Source organism: Gigantopelta aegis, chromosome 6 (genome assembly GCF_016097555.1).
Source record: "Gigantopelta aegis isolate Gae_Host chromosome 6, Gae_host_genome, whole genome shotgun sequence".
NCBI lineage: Eukaryota > Metazoa > Mollusca > Gastropoda > Neomphalida > Peltospiridae > Gigantopelta > Gigantopelta aegis.
The window spans coordinates 64,397,796-64,419,671 of record NC_054704.1 but is presented as its reverse complement, the minus strand read 5'-3'; the positions used below and the strand labels follow the sequence as shown (position 1 = coordinate 64,419,671).

Below are 21,876 nucleotides of genomic sequence, written 5' to 3'. Positions count from 1 at the left end.
ATAAAATTTGTTCAGTAATTATGTTTTAACTTGGAATAAAAGATAACTGTTTTTATCTTTTATTAATGTGAGGTAAAATGAGCAATACGGTCTGTAATTTATTACCAAGAACCGATGACTCTTTCAGTTTTAAGACTACATGTACCGATACACTATCGTTGGAACCATGTTGTTGTTTTCAGCATGTGTTTCTTCATGTTGTTCACAAATGTATGGATGGGAACATCATTAAATTGAAAGCAATACAGTTTATACTGTTTCTGGTATATACCATAGATATTTCGGAGATCATGAAGAGTTTAGATAAATCTGTTATTGCAATAACTATTTGTTGATAATTTACTATTTATTATATATTTATATCAACCACTAACCTGTTATGTTCATATGTTTGGATAGCTGATATTTGTCGTTAGGATTAACATGTTACCTAATATTATTGATACTTGTAAGATACCATTCTTTGTTGATACTTTCTTCTCTTTTTTTTCCCCCTCTTTTTTTTTTTTTTTTGTAGTTATTTGTTATCAAACAACTTTGTTATTGTAAAAGTCTGTTACCCCATCATAGCAAAACCCTGTTACTATTAATTTATTGCATAAAGTAAACATATTTCTGTTTGAATTAACTTGCGGCTTCATTATAATGTCTATGCAAAAAGGTATCATAGGTTCTAAATATCTTTTGTAAAGCAATCCATTGTTGTAACTACAATGGTATCTCGGACTCAAATCAAAGCTTGCTATTTGCTGGATCGATAACTGAAGCTGGAAATATGGTCCTGCTGGTATGAATGTTTATAGTTTACAGTTAAGACATACATGTATATGATGTGCATGTGTGAATGAATTATTCAAAATCAACAACAACAATGAGAGAAATGAAAAAGAAAGAAACAGTTTACATGCATGATTCAGGATAATAGTTGTGCTATTACACTCATTTTTAACCAAAAATAATTTTCCTTCTGGACAAGGAGCAGGGCCCGTTTTATCTAAGGTGATCTTAGCGCTAACATCACTTCAAGTGTATACAGTAGTTATGCATTTAAGGTGATCTTAGCGCTAACATCACTTCCAAGTGTATACAGTAGTTATGCATTTAAAGTGATCTTAGTGCTAAAATCGCTTAGTAAAACGGGTCCATGCTTTTAAATGGTCTATATCTGATTTAAACATTGCATACACAGTGAACAAATTGATAAAGACCATGTTTTAAACAATTTATATCTCATTTAAATAATGCATACACGTTGATAAGGAATGGGTAAAAATGCAGGGAGCTAGACTGATTTAGGTTAAAACACAGTAATTGCATAATTATTAGAGATGGGTTTTTCTAACTACATGTATTTGCACTGACTATAATTGAATTGTAAAACTGTTGTAGATTGTAGAAATAATGAAGCTGGTATCTTCTTAGTATAGATTACATCGTATACTTCCATAGACCTGTTGAATTGGTGCAAGATGTTCACAAGTTAAGTTACTGATCTAGGTTTTGCATATCTTCCGCCAAAGTGGGTCTATACAGAACATACATGTAGCTGGACCTCCAGGTTGCTGTTACATAATTGTACAGCGACATACAATGAGAATGTTAAGTTTGTAAAAACGAAACCCAGAATTATAATTCCTTAGAACATTTATATCTAATACACACACATGCACACACATAATTTTATTAGTTCCATATTTACCCCCAACGAAGAGGCTACAGATTTTCAAGCTATCCTAGTGCTACAATTTTGTAAGTTTGTCTTAAGCTATGACTTCACTACATCAAATGCCATAGCCTATGACAGTTTTACGATATAGTGCTAAGATAGCTTCGAAAATCTGGGGCCTGCATTGCAAGGGTAAACAAAAGATATAAGATGCCTTTTATACATTTGCAAAGATATTTTTATTGCATTATGAAATATAAATAACATTGAAAACTTTCACTGATGATTTTTAATAATCTTGAAATTACAAGCCAATCAAAAAAAAATATTTTAATTTAATTTTTAAGATGTGTGATGTTTCATTCACATGTCATATATAAGCATAAATTAAATGAATAATTAAAATGAATCCAAATGGTTTACCCATCATGCTTTCCATTTAATCAAATTTTACAAACTTAGAAGTAATTTTCTACACCCTTCGACTGATTATTTTTAAAACACTTCTATTTTTATACATGGTACTAAACATCATATGCATGTATAACAAGGGTACTGTTTAAAGTGATTTAAAATGTTCATACCTTCTAAAAATAGACCTTTAAGTTAGTGGAAAGTAAGTAACGTTAAACATCTTTAATTTGTAACTAATTATATGAGTTTCAATTCATATTTGATTTAAACTGCATTTTAATCATTCAATATTAAAAACACCAATTGAACAAGATTATATAACTTTTATTATACCTTGTTAATGTTACCAGCAATATCACCTTGCTAAGTATTTGTGTGGGTTGTTATAAGAAAGAGTAATTTTAGGAATTAATCTAATGGAGTGGGGTGTGTTGGGTGCTAAATAGGTCATTATAAGAAAGAATTTTAGGAATTAATCTAATGGGGTGGGGTGGGGTGGGTTGGGTGGTAAATGGGTAAAATGCAAGAGCCTTGTCTAAACACTGTTCAGATTTCTCTGTGTACAATTGATGCTATTTGTTGCTGTGATGGTAATGTGCCATTGTTTGGAAACCAATAAATAATTTGTTTAATTAAGCTTTGTTTTGTAGGTAGTATACACGTCGCTTTTCTAGACTGTGATTTATATTGCATGCCATTTTTAGACATGATTATTTAAAACAAATGAATTTCTGTAGTCAGAGTGATTTAATTTATTTATGATGAATTTCTATAGTACAATGGTAAAACAAAATTGTTACTTTTGTATGTGATGTGTACATTTGGTGACGTAGGTGGGTTTTTTGTTGTTGTTTTTTTAATTCTACAATTTTATTCCAATGTTTTATTGTAATATTTATACCTAGGGGAGAGTGTAAACTAAAGGATTTTTTGGGGGGGGGGGGGGGGGGGGGGCTTCAGTGATAAACAATTGTAGCCAATATAGGGTGTATTCAATTAAAGTTTTGTCTTTGTTTTTTTTATAAGTGGACATTATTCTAAGCTTATCTTGTTTATTTCTCTCTACCATCAGCAGATTTTATAACGTTTGTAGTCGTAACAAAGAATGAGGCTTTTGATGCTCCTTAGTTTTATTGAGTTTTGCTGTGGTAAAAATAATCAGGATAACAATATTTTACGCTTGGTCCAGTGCAATATAAAACATATAAATCCTACCAATGTGTTGGGCAAAGTGCTTTTTAAAAAACCAACACCAAACGTTTGTCAGAGTTCATAGAACCTGTGGAAAATTTAGTCTTCCTGTCAGAAAACCATCAGATCGATCTAGAAGTTCATGTAGTCACGTATTCTTAGGGTAGTAGTATTTTGTCAAACTTAGATTCGTCATTAATCACTGTTTATTTGCTGTGTTGTCTCTTAATTTATTGTCCACCTGGCCCATTGCTTAATGTAAAACTTTAGAGTCTAGACTCAAAATTTCCAATGATGTCACATGCATACAATTTGTATGGCATTACCATGATGTTAAGAGTATCAGAGTCTTTGAGTCTAGACAGTAAACATTTTGTAAGTGCCAAGTCTGATCCGGTGAATCCTTCCTGGAGTTTATGAAATAGTTTTATTTATTTCTAAATGTCAGTATTGTATTTCAATAGTGTATGAAAGCAAATATATCAAATATTGTAACCAAAAATTTAGATTTGTATAAAAACTCCATTTCCATGTTTTGATATTTTTGTTTTTGGAAAGAGTAGATTTTGAACAACAGAACACTATTTAAAAGAATGCAAATGTTGCAAAGAAAATAATATACTAGTGTTTTATAATAATTAATTACTGTTGTGAACATGTCACTTTTGCCAAAGAATTACAATGTAAATCTTGTATCAATACAGTCTGATCTTGTTGCAATGACCATGTTCGTACCCATGTTACTTTATCATTACGTCAAATTAGTCATTGTGAATTTGTTACAAGTTACCTCCCTTGACAAGGAAAAGTACTGTATTATTAACCTCTTATTTTTATCTTGCAACTCAAGAATCAATTGTTAAAATAGTTTTCTTCCTAAATTACCATATGCTAAACAAGCAAACGTTTTGCATAATTACAAACAAATCCATGACTTCATGCATTTTTGTCACATCCAGAAATATTTTTTTTAATTCATAATTCCTAAAATATGTAAGGTTATTTCTATTATAATTAACAATGTTAAGAACATGCATATCTAGTCAATCAAGTGGAGTCGGACACTTCACATAACAAGCCATAAACGGCTGGTAAAAATGTATCACTTTGCTCTAGATGTCACTATAATTGGTCAGTACAAACAGTGGTTGTAGGATACAGTGTCTGTAGTTGTGATCATCCTCATGTACTTACTTCAAGTGACGGGTGGGTGAACCTACTTCAAGTGGCAGGTGGGTGAATCTTCAAGTGACTGGTGGGTGAATCTACTTCAAGTGACGGGTGGGTGAATCTTCTTCAAGTGACAGGTGGGTGAATCTACTACAAGTGATGGGTGGGTGAATCTACTTTAAGTGACTGGCGGTGAATCTACTTCAAGTGACTGGCGGGGGAAATCTTCAAGTGATGGGTGGGTGGATTTACTTCGTGACGGGTGGGTGAATCTACTTCAAGTGACGGGTGGGTGGATTTACTTCAAGTGACGGGTGGGTGAATCTTCTTAAGTGACGGGTGGGTGAATCTTCTTCAAGTGACAGGTGGGTGAATCTTCTTCAAGTGACTGGTGGGTGAATCTTCTTCAAGTGACTGGTGGGTGAATCTACTTCAAGAGACGGGTGGGTGAATCTTCTTCAAGTGACGGGTGGGTGAATCTTCTTTAAGTGACGGATGGGTGAATCTTCAAGTGATGGGTGGGTGAATCTACTTCAAGTGACGGATGGGTGAATCTTCAAATGATGGGTGGGTGAATCTTCTTCAAGTGACGGGTGGGTGAATCTTCTTCAAGTGATGGGTGGGTGAATCTTCTTCAAGTGACGGATGGGTGAATCTTCAAGTGATGGGTGGGTGAATCTACTTCAAGTGACGGATGGGTGAATCTTCAAGTGATGGGTGGGTGAATCTTCTCCAAGTGACGGATAGGTGAATCTTCTTCAAGAGACGGGTGGGTGAATCTTCAAGTGAACGGAAACAGAGTAAAGTCTTCCTCATCCTGTTGCAATCACATTCGCTGTATTAAGAAATATATTCTTTATAAATTGTTAAATACTATTCTGGTAACATTTCATCCTGTTGTGCCATGGTTATCAAGTAGCATTTCCTGTCCAGTATTCTCTCATTTCTTAGTCCACACTGAAAGTCATTGTTTTATTTATTTAAATTCCACAATATATGACGTTCATGAAAAGGTATATTTTTTAAACATATGTACATAGAGATTTTGAAATTATTTATACAAATAATGAAGTACTGGTCATAATAATGTAGGTTAATATTGCAAGGATGAGTACTAATGGTTAGATATGATACATTTCATGTGATATTCAAAGTATCAATCAGTGTATTTGTTATGTAGCACTTGTGAATTGTCTTGATGACTTTATCTTAGTTTATTTTGATATGAAAACAAAATATATTGACATGGTTTTTTGTGAGGGTACAGTTGTGTGTGCAGACCTGGGCCTTGTGTTTAGGAAGCAATCTTAGCACTAAAATCACCTTAAGTGTATAGCTACCTTATGCACTTCAGTTGATCTTAGTGCTAAGATCGTTTCGTAAAATGGGGCCGTGTTATTTTTGAGTCTGGTCATGTTATAGGTATTGTGCAATCAAATAGATGGTGACAAGTCAGCGATAGTAGATTTGTCATCAAGATCAGTGATTTACTACAAAAGAGAGATCAATTAAGGTCAATAACAGTCATTTTTCGCACCCTTATTTTGACTTCGTACACAATAAATATAACATATCTTACCATAATTTCACTTGAAATCCATATTTCGTAAAAGTTACAATTCTTTAATTACAAGATTTTTTTTTCAAACACATTCAGGTGCATTAGTAATGTTTAAATAAAAAAAATTCAATAGCATTTTGCATTGGAATTTTTCCAGCATTCTTAAAACAAAACAGTCATGTTTAAGGAGATGCAAAGTGATGTCATTGGATTACTGACATCATTTCAAAATTAGCTATATTATTACAATGCTTCGCCACATTAAAATAAAAACTGGTCTACTAACCTTGAACCCTGTCAACTTTTTATAACAAGCAGACAGCACTGTTTACAGGTCGGTATTTTTCTATTTTTCATAATTCTGGACAAAATATTAATTTTAAGTACCTTTTGTCAAATATATCATATCAAAAGATTACCATTGGATATGTTTTATTTATTGTGTATGAAACCAAAACAAGGGTGCGAAAAATTACTGTCGTCGACCTTGGTGCTAAACCATTGATTTTCTTCAAGACTTCAAAAACATTCATTTAAACTGAAATCAAATGGTAGGCCATTTAGAACCGAGTTCAACTGTATGCGTATCTATGAATTTGTCATTTACACCTGAGAATATGTTTTGAATAGGTATATATACTACTTTGCTGTTCGTCTGATTTAAAGACCTGTGTTTCTTTTAGATGTATTCTTACACATATTGTAATTATTACATTGTTGTTAATGCAGTTTGTCAAAAATTAAATGTAGATACTTATAGCCTTGACAAGATTAACATTTTTCTCTCTCTCTCTCTCTCTCTCTCTCTCTCTCTCTCTCTCTCTCTCTCTCTCTCTCTCTCTCTCTCTCTCTCTCTCTCTCTTGTGCTTGTACAATAATCTGTTAATGTGTCAAACTCCATTCTAGGTCAGTTGCCATTTTGTATGAAGTACAGTCTGCATTATACAGTCCGCATTATGACAGCAGCTAGAAAGCCATTTTTTGCAGATACATTGTATGTGTGCATGCACCAAATTTTGTTACCTGTATATAATCTACTTTAGGAGACTGAAGATAATGTGCAAGGGTTTATGTTTATTTTGATTTTGAATCCAAAACTGGCAAATGTTCATCCTTTTAAAAGTCTTAATGATGGATGATTTCTTTGTTTTGTCTTTGACTTTCCTTCAAGTGTATTAAATATATATATACTCTGTATCTTCTGATTTATTAATACACACAGATAAACATGCCAGTGTTGCTCTCCTTTACCAGAACAGAAATAATATTGTTAACTGAATATGCACGTTTCAATGATATTGAAGCATTTTGTGGTGACTTATTTTAATAATTGTTTTACTGTTCAAGCTGTTGTCCTCACATTGTATTTTACTGTTTAGTTTTGATTGTCATGTTACAATTGGAACTTAACAGTCATGACAGGACTATTTTTATGACATTAAATAAATAAAATAAGTTATACATTTGGTGACACTTTTATATGTCTGTGGGTTTTTAGATTCCATGTACAGCATCTGATCTAGGACTTAAATGAAGGTGTGAGGTAGTGAGATGTTTTATGATACTGAAATGCATGATTAAGTTGAGAGAATTGCAAAATTCAGAAATGCCAAAGAGGAGGATTAATTGTAGCCTGGATCCATGCTTGGTGTTGATAAAATCAAATCTTAATGTAGGTACAGTCTGTGATGATTTTTCAAGCAACTTGCCCTCATGTGATATGGTGTGCGTATAACATGGCAATAGCCGATTTTTAGTGGAGTGCTTTATGGTGTAAGGTACTACTTACTATACATGTTGAATTTTACTGTGTCACATTGCCATACTTTTCTGTGGATAGTGAAATGCCAATTTAATTTGGTCTTTTCCAGTTTTTGTATGCATATTTTGTTTTTAAAAACGGCAGAAAGTCCTGAAATTCAGTATTGATGGATTCATTTGGACTCAAAAGTTCAAACTTTGTCTGTACTAAACCAAGGTAAACAAGTCTAAGACTCCAAGTATTTGATTTGGCCAAGATGTGTTTGAACTGCCTTTAGTATCATTTTCATTATGCCAAGCAGCACAGTCCATGTCAGAAATGAGTTGGAAAGCATTTAAACACTTCAGATTTATAATCACAGACCTTGGTGTGAGAAATGAAGACATCCAGTGCATTTGTGTTCTAAACCATTATATTGTCAAATGTTTTTTATTGGTAGGAAAGTAGTATTACAAATCTACTGTTGTTATATCTCAGAATCTAATGGTTGCCATTTGGTTTCTTGTACAGAAATTGCTAAAATGTCTCAGAACAGCCCTACAAAAAAAGGTATGTTATGATTGCTCTTTACAATTGTCTGCTCAAACTATGGCCTGTATTATTATTATTTGTGCATTTTAATGTCTTTGTTTCCTAGCTGCATCTATGATTAATAACTATGCCATACTGGAGAGAGAAAAAAAAAAAGTTGGGAATGAAACACCATCCACAAGTGCTGACAATGTGTTTTGGGCATAATTTGTATAATTTTCAAGGCACAATGCAAGGCTCTGCAATATTTATGTTACATCATGCAAATGTGTTTATTATATTGTACACATGTCATTCCAAAGGTTGTGTATTTTTGATTATGCTTTATTTTCTTTTTGTTTTGTTTCACCAGCTTCCATTTCATGTTGTCATGTCATTGCTGTGCATAGCTTTGGCAATATAGCAAGGTATTATGTATTCATCGATGCATATAATATAATATATATATGTATATATATGTGTATGTATATATATATATATATATATATATATATATATATACTTACATACATATGACAATTTAGAAATGCAACACTGAATTCAGTTCGAATAAATAAATATTTCATGAGTTCATATTTGTATTTGTTTTTAGGTCATCTGAGCTGAAGGCTCAAGTGACCTGTTGTGATTTGTTTTCATCCGTGGTCAAATCTCGTATGTCCTGCATCCATCTTTGCAAGCCATGGTACCATTCCATTTAACTACCACAGTGCCGTAAGATTGTGAGCTAAAATTTATCATGTAGAGTTGCCGATCAAGTTGGGCTTGGCAGCAGACATGTACATGCTTTAGTAGTACTTGCTGAATGTTTGTTAACATTGAGTCTCCCATGTGTGCCTGGAACTGGAACTGGTGATTAACGGGCACATTCAGAGCTAGCTGTTGTAGCGCACGCCTATCTTGGGCACAGGCACCATCCTCGGCCGGTTTCTCTGTCCAGGACAGGGGAGGGTGGAGGAGGGACCTCCTGTGCTGGAAGGTGCAAGGGAGCACGAGCAGCCCGACCGTGGTTGGTGGGGGGGGGGGGGGTTGTGGCTGGGGACGAGTAACGTTTTATAGAGTTGTATAACAAAATGCATTTAAAGTGTAATTCCTTCACAATTACTAGACCAGTTCCAGCCAAATTTGGAAGGAAGCTTCCTTGACTCATGGAGAGAAAAAAAACTTATAAATTGGGTCATTCTGAATGACATACACATACATGTGCACACACTCGCACACATTGACAATGAGTACTATGGCTGAGCAATTTATTCAGGTAACCACTGGGCCCATGAGTCTTTGTTTAATGTTTTAGTTGCATTATGAGCACGTCTGTAAACCAGTGAATGTTATAACAGGGCCTAGCTCTGCCACTCTCCAATTGCAAATTTTAAGAACAATTTCTGATTTTTAATTTGGAAATTTTCTGATTGCCCAGAGCTAGCACTATATACAGGTGAACTGAATTTAAAAAAAAAATAAAAAAATTGTTTTAATTACTAATGATGTTGAAGGTGACCTGCATTGTTGACAGTGCAAAAATCTGTCAATACTATCAATGTTGATAAAAAAAATAAAAAATAAAAATTGTAGATATTGTTTAGGTTTTTATTCTTTTAGACACGTGGCATAAGATCTATGGATTTCTCTTTCAACAGTAAAATTGCACACAATGTCTAGTTGTGGTTTATTTCATATAAACTATCGGAATTCTTTCCTGTGAATATTCATTTCTTGAGATGAAAGATGAGATCAATAGTAGTTCATATCTAGATATTGGGGAATGATCACATTAATGCTAAATGGCAGTATTAATGGATGGTTTATTGTAAGTTGCTTGTGCTTATTGCAACAATTTCCTGAGTTGCGTGGAAGAAATTCAGTGTGTTATTCAATTAACAATCTTCATAAATTTAAAATATACCACATCAAATGCAAATGAGTGGCACCAGAGAACAAAAAATTCACTTAAGATGTCATAAGCTTCAGTGACCGGTCCACAAAAAATGCCGGAAAACACAATATATTGATCTGTTAATCACCATGTAGTTAACATTATGTGTGTCAGTGCAAATGCACTTGAAATTCTATAATTTTATATGATATAGTCCCACTGTTTGCAACCTCATCCCCATGCACACATTTAATTTTTTTTTTTAAAGAACATTAAAACACCTAATATGTATACAACCTAGCTTGGACATAGTTTAAAGAACATTGCAAACATAATAATCTAATATACATAGTACCTAGTATGGAAATAGTTTAAAGATTATTACAAACATAATCACCTGATATACATACAATCTAGCATGACAATAGTGTGAAGAACATTACAAAGACGTCACCTAAAAGCCTAGCATGAAAATGGTGTGAAGAACATTACAAAGACGTCACCTAAAATACACACAGCCTAGCATGAAAATGGTGTGAAGAACATTACAAAGACGTCACCTAAAATACACACAGCCTAGCATGAAAATGGTGTGAAGAACATTACAAAGACGTCACCTAAAATACACACGGCCTAGCATGAAAATGGTGTGAAGAACATTACAAAGACGTCACCTAAAATACACACGGCCTAGCATGAAAATGGTGTGAAGAACATTACAAAGACTCACCTAAAATACACACAGCCTAGCATGAAAATGGTGTGAAGAACATTACAAAGACGTCACCTAAAATACACACGGCCTAGCATGAAAATGGTGTGAAGAAGATTACAAAGACACCTAAAATACACACGGCCTAGCATGAAAATGGTGTGAAGAACATTACAAAGACGTCACCTAAAATACACACGGCCTAGCATGAAAATGGTGTGAAGAACATTACAAAGACGTCACCTAAAATACACACGGCCTAGCATGAAAATGGTGTGAAGAAGATTACAAAGACGTCACCTAAAATACACACGGCCTAGCATGAAAATGGTTTTAAAAACATTGCAAACATAATCACCTAATATACATACAACCTATCATGAAAATAGTTGAAGAACATTAAAAACGTATCGTATAATATACATACAACCTAGCATGAAAATGGTGTGAAGAACATTACAAAGACGTCACCTAAAATACATACAACCTAGCATGAAAATGGTGTGAAGAACATTACAAAGACGTCACCTAAAATACATACAACCTAGCATGAAAATGGTGTGAAGAACATTACAAAGACGTCACCTAAAATACATACAAGCTAGCATGAAAATGGTGTGAAGAACATTAAAAACGTATCGTATAATATACATACAACCTAGCATGAAAATGGTGTGAAGAAGATTACAAAGACGTCACCTAAAATACATACAACCTATCATGAAAATGGTGTGAAGAACATTAAAAACGTATCGTATAATATACATACAACCTTGCATGAAAATAGTGTGAAGAACATTACAAAGACGTCACCTAAAATACATACAACCTAGCATGAAAATGGTGTGAAGAAGATTACAAAGACGTCACCTAAAATATATACAACCTAGCATGAAAATCGTGTGAAGAACATTACAAAGACGTCACCTAAAATACATACAAGCTAGCATGAAAATGGTGTGAAGAACATTACAAAGACGTCACCTAAAATACATACAACCTAGCATGAAAATGGTGTGAAGAACATTACAAAGACGTCACCTAAAATACATACAACCTAGCATGAAAATCGTGTGAAGAACATTACAAAGACTCACCTAAAATACATACAACCTAGCATGAAAATAGTTTTAAAAACATTGCAAACATAATCACCTAATATATATACAACCTATCATGAAAATAGTTGAAGAACATTAAAAACGTATCGTATAATATACATACAACCTTGCATGAAAATAGTGTGAAGAACATTACAAACGTATCACCTAATATACATACAGCCTGGCATGAAAATAGTGTAAAGAACATTAAAAATCACCTAATGTGCATACAGCATAGCTCTTAAGCTCTTTAGATTTGTTAACCCTGTTTTGGGAGTGTCAATCCTACTATGGACAAAATCAGAATAATTTATTGTCGTGTAGGATGACACTTCAATATAGATTAATTATCTGACAGTGATTCATGAGAGTAATCAGGACCTTATAAAAACATCCCTTTGACCCAGCCTTTTTCAGTGATGTGATCGACAGAATTGAGCGAATACTCTATAACATTATGCCAAGCTATGTTGCTGGCAAGTTCGTTGTCTCTGTGTGCAACACATCTGACTGACTGCTAGATATCTCATTGCCAACAATGAATGTCCAGATTTTGTAGATTCGTCAATTTCAGAAGGTTGTTAATGAACGTGATTGTTTATTAGTTGGGCGGAATGTAGCCCAGAGGTAAAGCGCACGCCTGATGCGCGGTCAGTGTTGGATCGATCCCCATCGGTGGAACAACTGGACTATTAAATAGGAGAACTCTTCTCCTTCGAGCCAGTACACCAATACTGGTATATCAAAGGCCGTAGTATGTGCTATCCTATCTATGGGATGGTGCATGTAAAAGATACCTTGCTACGAATGATTTTTTTTTTAGCAGGTTTCCTTTCTAAGACTACATGTCAAAATTACCAATGTTTGATATCCAATAGCCGATGATTAATAAATCAATGTGCTCTAGTGGTGTCGTTAAACAAAACCAACTTTAACTGTTTACACGACATACACCACATCACAAGTTCAATATTCCAGAGTTATTTATGCAAAGAGTATGTGTGGTATTGATTAATATGTAATTATTTATGACAAATAAATGTAAAAATAGAAAACGAAAAAAGACAAGAAAAAAAAAAGACACAACTATGATATAGCATCTTTAATTGCAATTTACACAAACGATTACAGGAAATTTTATTGAACTGCTGCATCACTAACTGCCTACAACTACTTTCATCTGGTTATAAAGTGTGAAAATGCTGTATAAAATACGTTATTTTATTTTGATGACCACTAATCATATCAAAATTATCACCTATATAAATGACACAAGTAGGGACAGAACGTTTTACATGTGCACTTAAACGAGCTTTCAAACATCTGAGTCTGCGATCTATTTGCGACTAGAGTAAAGTGACCGAGAGTCGATCTATTTGCGACTAGAGTAAAGTGACCGAGAGTCGATCTATTTGCGACTAGAGTAAAGTGACCGAGAGTCGATCTATTTGCGACTAGAGTAAAGTGACAGACAGTCGATGTATTTGCGATTAGAGTAAAGAGACAGACAGTCGATCTATTTGCGACTAGAGTAAAGTGACCGAGAGTCGATCTATTTGCGACTAGAGTAAAGAGACAGACAGTCGATCTGTTTACGACTAGAGTAAAGTGACAGACAGTCGATGTATTTGCGACTAGAGTAAAGTGACAGAGTCGATCTGTTTGCGACTGGAGTAAAGTGACCGAGAGTCGATCTATTTGCGACTAGAGTAAAGTGACAGACAGTCGATCTGTTTACGACTAGAGTAAAGTGACAGACAGTCGATGTATTTGCGACTAGAGTAAAGAGACAGAGTCGATCTGTTTGCGACTGGAGTAAAGTGACAGACAGTCGATGTATTTGCGACTAGAGTAAAGTGACAGACAGTCGATCTGTTTGCGACTGGAGTAAAGTGACCGAGAGTCGATCTATTTGCGACTGGAGTAAAGTGACCGAGAGTCGATCTATTTGCGACTAGAGTAAAGTGACAGACAGTCGATGTGTTTACGACTAGAGTAAAGTGACAGACAGTCGATGTATTTGCGACTAGAGTAAAGAGACAGAGAGTCGATGTATTTGCGACTAGAGTAAAGTGACAGACAGTCGATGTATTTGCGACTAGAGTAAAGTGACAGACAGTCGATGTATTTGCGACTAGAGTAAAGAGACAGACAGTCGATCTGTTTACGACTAGAGTAAAGTGACAGACAGTCGATGTATTTGCGACTAGAGTAAAGTGACAGAGAGTCGATCTGTTTGCGACTGGAGTAAAGTGATCGAGAGTCAAACACCCTTCGTGTTTTAGATCACACATAATGTCTGTTTATTATGCGTTTACGATACAATATAACTTGTATTCCTTGGACTTCGTTTTACATATAATTTTGTTTTATATAAGTACTTTTATTAACAGAAATATGGTTTAAAAAAAAATATATATAAAATTTGAACATGACTAAACTCATTCGCTTTTAAGTTGGATAGTGGATAGGGCATCTATTTTCCAGGGCCGTAGCTAGGATTTTTTGTTGGGGGGGGGGGGGGGGGGGGAGCATCTGAGTAGTTAATAGTCTAAAAGTCCTTAAACGGTTACGAAGAGAATTTTCTTTTTAAGTTTCTATAAAAAAAATCGCATTTTCACTTGGGGGCAGCCACCCCCCCCCCCCCCCCCCCCCCGCTAGCTACGGCCCTGTTTTCACAGATATTGTTCACATTTACAGTAAAAATGTCCACATTATTAATAAAATTTGGATTCATTTAGTATGTGACATACAAGTACTCACATAAGTATCTAACTAAATAATGCACTTAACTGCATAACGGTTGTAGACAACGAGACTGCATGTCACTACCTTGGTAGTAGTGTTTGTAAGGAATTTACCTCATACAGTGTGGGACATTTACGTTATAATCAAAAGATAAATCTAAACTGTCCGACGTGGCTAAGTTCCAATTAAAATTAAAATAACTGTATATATTAAATATACAAATATCATGTTCATCAGAAATATTTAATTAGTGTTGTTACATGTGTTCCTTCTAGGACACTGAACTAATCTCTTGATTATCATCGCAGAAAGAGAACTTGAACTATGTGTACATGCCACTATACCACTTAGGTTTCAGGCATGTCCATTCCGGGTCCGGTCTCTGACTCGGGACAGAAATTACTTATTTAACATGGGACAATTTTGATATTATCCAAATGGGGGAGGGGACAGCAGAAAGAGAAACTAAACTTTAAAAATGTATTTTATCTCGCATTCAGAACGCCCGCTGTGTTGGCTTTCGTTTAGTGTTAAATTAAAAAATAGCAACAATGTAATATTTAAACGAAGGATAACTCGGAGAAGTTTTATATCTAATCTTTATAAATTTTATCATTTATTTTTTAATGTCTGTGATATTGTAAAATCCTAGAAATACAGCTTCAAAGTTGTCCAAGTTACGATGGTGTCCGGACCCTCAATCATTTTACCCTAAGACGTGGCGATCAATTTGAGACTATAGTTGGACATGTTTTACAGTACTTTCGTTAATCTGGCAACACTTGACTCTATCTCTTGAACGTGTGTGAAGAGAGGTGGCTTCGAGGGGTCGATCACCACCGCCAACACACGCACACCTGTTGAAGCAAAGTTTCTTTAAAAATTCAAAAAAAAAATTCAAAAAAAAAATCAGGGCAACATAACTAGAACCCACCCTAGAAGCTTCTCTCGGCTTCGTTTAGACACACCCCCCCCTTGCATGTCCTGTACACGTGCCAGTCTTGACCAAATGATGTCATTATTCCAAATCAAAACTTGCATATATATATCTAATGAGTACGAGCAGCAATAAGAAGTGTTTCAACCTTCTAAGGAAAACAAGTACAACACACAATACGTTTCCCTTGGAAGGCTGAAGCTACTGTTGATGGTTGTCAGTTATCCAATTGCGACATCTATACATGTAGGCCTACAGGCATGCAGCAACATGGGGAAGGGAAGTTTATTTATTCGTCTTTCAACTGGGGAGGGGGGGGGGGCGGTGTCTTAAAACAGTGCACCCCACCCCCGATGCCTACGAATTAAATCTACAGTCGTGGCTTTGATCAAACCTTTGCTATGATGTGATACGTGGCGAGAACGATACTCTGTGAGTGACATCAACCTCGCATTATGATGAATAGACCTCAGGAACGTGTGTTTTTAAAACTTATCTGGCGCCAGATGTTTCAAATTAAGGTTCTTCAGATGTTGGTTTTGCTTTTGTTATTTTATTTTGTTTTTTATTTTGTTGTTTGTTTTATTTTGTTTTGATATTTTATTTCTAGTTTTGTTTTGTTTAGTATAGACTTGGTTTTGTTTTGTTTTGTTTGGCTTAGTTTGGTTTTGGTTTTGTTATTTAGTTTGATTTGATTTGATTTGATATAATTTCACCAATATAAACTGTTATTTTTTACCCCACCGTGTTTAATGTTTGATACACATTTGACACAGACATGGTAATAAGGAAATTACCAATATTCGCCTTTCCCTTCCATCCAGATCAAAAGTGAACGAGCCACCAATTAACCGTAATTTTAAATGTAGTGACTCCCCGTTGCTACGCTACTAAATGTGGAATCATGTTATTAACACACTTACATGGGATTACATGTATTGTCAACTTCCTAAACACGTACATGATCCCATTAATCTTATTGATAACCTCCGACTAGGACCTTGTTTGCATGTAGGTATGTGTGTGTATCTATAGAGCTAATCAGACCTGTCATCCGGGTACACGTGGGTGGATGTGTTTATGTTTTGGGTATAAACCCATTAAACCCAGTTTTCTATATCAATATATAACCGGTCGGTCACATCAGTGCATTGTAAACTATTATCAGGGTAAAGTGATCGTGAGTCGGACCACATTAAAGGGACATTTCTGAGTTTGCTACATTGTAAGATGTTTCCGACTAATAAAATATTTCTACTATTAAACTTACATATTAAATATATTTTCTTGTTTAGAATGTCATTATCTGTATATTTAATGTGTTTCTGGTCGTCTTAATATTTGTAAGAAGCCCAAACTGGATTTTGTTTTAAAATAATTTCGTACGTACGAAAAAATGTATTTTAGGAAATAAAATGAAATTTAACCTAGTACAAATATTAGAACGATCAGAACACGTTTAATAAACAGCCACTAATATATTATGCAGAAAAATATATTTGATATATAATTACAATTGTTAAAAAGTCTTTGCTAGTGGATAACATCTTAAAAATTGCAGCAAACTCAGGAATGTCCCTTTAAGTAGTGTTTTAGACCACAGCTCAGACGTGTGTCCTGTGTGTGTGTATGTGTGTGTGTTTGTTTTGTGTGTTTGTTTGTTTGTGTTTTTTGTGTGGGTTTTTTTTTTTGGGGGGGGGGGGGGGGTCGAACCGCCCATCCCTGCACCAAGCAAATTTTCTTTAAAAAAAGAGATATTTTCCTCGATAGCATGATTCAAACCCCATACCCACCTAAACATCTTTACTCGCCATAGTAGGCCTAAAGATCCTCCATGCACAATTTCCCGTGTACGCGCCTGCAGATAATGTGTGCATGTTTATTATCTTTGATGCATTAAACGATTACTTTACAACTTCATTTTGCATATTGTTTTAAATAAACACTTTATTAACAGATATATGGTGGAAACATAAGATGTTTTAAAGTTGATAAATGTGTAGGACATGGACTTTTAGGTGTGTGTGTGTGTGTGTGTGTGTGTGTGTGTGTGTGTGTGTGTGTATGTATGTGTGTGTGTCTGTGTGTGTGTGTGTCTGTGTGTGTGTCTGTGTGTGTGTGTGTGTGTGTGTGTACCCAACCTCCTTTCCTTGCTTCCCCTTTATTAACCTCGTACTTAAGGACTAATAATTAGTTAATATTAAAGAATAACATTAATATATTTTAAATAAATGTTTAGATATTAATTAAGCTACCCGCTCAACATTCTGCGACAATTTCTTTTTTTATTATCAGTGAGTACAAGTTTCTTTTTCAATTTTGATTGCGCTTCAAACTTATTAATTATTCCTCTTCCTTTTTGGTTTAAATTTCTAAATTGTCCCATTAATTTTCTTTCCCGGGTCAAGTTCCTGGCTATCCAGAGACAGGACCCGGGATAGACATACCTGAAACCTTAGTGGTATAAGGGCATGTTAAAATAGTTCCCAGGGCCGTAGCTAGGATTATTTTGTTGGGGGGGGGGGGGGCAAAACTCTAAGAATCTTACACCTTGTAAAGTGTGGGTATAACTATTACTCATAATTAAATTCAATAAAGGTGGTGGTGTGCGTGTGTGCGTGAGTGCGTGCATGCGTGAGTGGCGTGTATAAAAATCTGAATTCGCTGGGGCGATTGATCCTGAGACCTCACGGAGGAAATATTACATGACGTCAAATACCAAAAAGTAAACAGTTTTGGAAGACGTCATAAAATATTACGTCAGCAATATCTGCGATATCATTAGGAAGACATTACGCACAAAAAAAGTGTCTTGTCTTCAGCAATTATTACTACTTTTTTTGGTTTGTTTTTCTCCGTCACATCGTCTGTAAGTGTTTTATAGTTTATAATTATAGTTTTTAAATATTATTAAACTTTTAATGTAAGATATTGAACATGTTTGAGAACATTTAATAGCTAGTTGAGTGCAAGTGTATCGCTGGAGGTCGTAATTTCAATGGGCTCCAGTAGTCCGTTCCACAGGAAACGCCTTTTTTCATGCGATGTAATTTAATACAAGTTATGTTTTTCTGAGCCGATTGTTTCCTAAATTGGACACAAAAATTGTATTTTTTGGTTATTTCCAAAACACATTTACTTTTCTTCTTACATCAAACCAAAAGTATTTACAAAAAAAACTTTTTTTTTTTTTTTTTTTAGGCGGATCGACGGAATATAAAACAAATTCATCGGTGTAGGCTTAAAATGTATTGGATTTTAGGCTGTTGTGATTAACATGTATTGATGTCCTTCCATAAAATCCTAAAGACAACCACTGACTCTAGTTTCTGGGAGACGGAGATAAAGTTTTTTAAGCCCAGAACTTAAATTCAGACAATAATTTTACACACTATAGTCTATAATCTATAGACAATGTGGAAACAGGACAAACTGTCACAAAGTATTGGGAAGTTGCAAACTAACAGTGTTTATATACTCTTCAAAAAAAAAATAGGGGAACCTGAAATATTAATCTTAATATCAACTATTAGACCGAACATACGTTTTGACCACAGACATCCTAGTAAAGAATTTATTATTTCTATCAGTCTTTTTAATTCTGTTGATCATACAGTTGTTATTATTTTGTTTTTAGTAATTTTTATTGTTTGAATTTGCGATTTACTGATAAAAAAACCCCGTCAACTTTCAAATTTCACTTCTAACCCCAATCGTCCTTCAAGATCTTTGGTGGTCATAAAACCTACTGTAATACTGAACTACTATAACCATTCCCCACAGCTAATATACCCTACAATTTTGGCAATTGTAAATTCTTATTAGAGTTCCCCTACTTTTTTTGAAGAGTATATATACAAGAGCATTTGTTAACTGACATCTTTTTCTCACAAATTAATAAAATGAACTTTGTTAAATCAAATAAACATCAATTGTCAACACATCACAAAAATAACAACTGTTTGGTATCATTCAAATGTTACGTAACACTTGAGGGAGTGGGTGGGAGTATTTCCAAATGTTACAGCAGGTGGTTGGTGTATTCAATAGTTTTGCGTAATGCTTTTTATTTATTACTAAAATCTTCTTTTTTCATGAATGCTCTGTCAGGGGAACAATGTTTAACTTGGGTAGTTATAACTTGATGTATGTACAAACAATAAGGATTATAAATAAAGTTGAAATGCATATCTGCACTCTCCCAAATTGCAAAACAATACGTTAAATGAATGCTTAAGCAAGGCTTTTGGACTGGTATGTATATTCAACAATATATAATGCACATTATTGCCTAATATCAACCAGTATAATGTTATATTTAATAAAATAAAATGGTTAAATGTGATGGCTATTATATATAATGGGCGCAGCAATTTTGTACCACGTGTCACTTCAGGAATTAGTCTTAGAACTGAAGAAACGAAACATACCTGATTTTTGCAGATGCATCGCAATGTTCTGTAATAATATCCATCCCAGTAAGCCAACAATAAGTATATATTATTTTTCAATACAAAATAAACCACCATTGTCAAAGTGTCGAAATAACTGTATTATGTTTTGTCCATACATTAACCCACATATTGAAATGATAATTGGAGTGTTTTCTTAGTTAATTGGTCTTTTCTTTCCGTGGCCAGTACCTGTGGTTCCTGATTGGCAGGTGTATATTTTGGACGGTCACCAGTCAAGGTGTCTAGACACAAAACATGTGCCTGTTTTATGAAGATCACAGGATATTGTGGGATAACCGTGTGGCAACCCCGAATGGACATTATCAGCCATCCTGTTTTATTACTGCAAATAATTCTGTAAAACACTTGATTAAGTAGACTTCCCCATCTAAAATCACAAAACTGACTAATTACGTAGTCCCACAGAAAAGAAAATTATCACTTGGGTATCATGAGTGATAATTTTTGTTCCAGCGTACCCTACCAATAGGCCTAATAATATGCATTTTTTTCTTTGGATTTTTTAAGAGAGAAAAATACTATAAACCCATTTCGTTCTATAATGCAAATTGAAATATATTTAGTTAAATAGTTTATTATATTATCAAGTCATTTATGTTATTTTACAAATCAGGGGCCTAATTCACAAAGGTCTCTTAGACTCTGCTAGACAACAAAGCATTCTCTTTGCAAGTCTTTTTGCATTGCACTGCGATATCGTAAAGTTGCGAGAGTTTAATGAATTAGGTCCCTTGTTGATAAAAGTGAAGCACCTTGTAAATGACTGCCTTTGTTTACACTGTGCATACAGGAGTTGGTCGGAGCTGACATCACTTCGCCCCAAGCTAGAATTCTTGATGCACTGACACAAAAGAAAATGGCTGCCCCCAGTTAGCAGAAATAATCATGTTTTTTTTATCAACTCTAAAATTACGCGTTTTTCATTTGTTAAAGTGTCAGTATGTGTTGGTGGTCCGGGTAGACATCTTTCCAACACATAAGGCTCATATTTGAGTTTACTCTCCCTTTAAAATTATATTGCATTCATTCCATGACTCTTTTTGTGAATTGGAAGGGGTGAGTATGTCTCCAAGCATTACGTAATATTTTTTGTGTATGGTCTAGTGTTATGGAGCGTTACAGGCAGGAAGGGTGTCTAATTTTAACAAAAATAGCCTTAGTAATATTTGAATGGCCCCTTTGGCATAGATCACTGTGTATAGGCTCTAGTGGTAGGTATTTATTGCAATACTAAATTCCTCATATGATATATTGTGGTACACTTTTTGAGAACTGGTTTACCCAATACTCAGAAATATCCGTTTCTCTCATCTGAAATCTTTGTAAAATTTATTATTATTCAGGAATTAGTTTTGGTTGTCTTATATCATTTGAGCCAGTGCACCACGACTGGTATATCAAAAGCTGTGGTATGTGCTATCCTGTCTGGGACGGTGCACATAAAAGATCCCATGCTTCTAATGGAAAACTTTAGCGAGTTTTCTCTCTAAGACTATACGTCAAAATTCCAAATGTTTGACAACCAGTAGCCGATGATTAATGATTCATTGTGCTCTAGTGTGGTTAAACAAACTTTAACTTTTAACATTGATTGTCTTATTTTGTTTTGTTTATAATATTACAGGAAGTGTGAAAGTAGAACCAAGTGACTGGGTTTTTCAGGAATTAATTTCAGTTGTTTTATTTTGATGTTTACACTACAATATTATTTGCTTTGTGCCAGCACTGTT

General features: G+C 34.5%; 1 protein-coding gene across 4 annotated transcripts in view; it reads left to right on the top strand.

Annotated features, from left to right (window-relative positions):
- Positions 1 to 18,455: 18,455 nt before the first annotated feature.
- Positions 18,456 to 21,876, top strand: part of LOC121374256 (putative methyltransferase NSUN7) — a 54,346-nt gene continuing 50,925 nt past the window's right edge. For all 4 annotated transcript variants that reach the window (XM_041501280.1, XM_041501281.1, XM_041501282.1 and 1 more), the window contains exon 1: positions 18,456 to 18,540. The gene's annotated coding sequence lies outside the window, so the exon portion shown is untranslated. The remainder of the gene's footprint in view (positions 18,541 to 21,876) is intronic.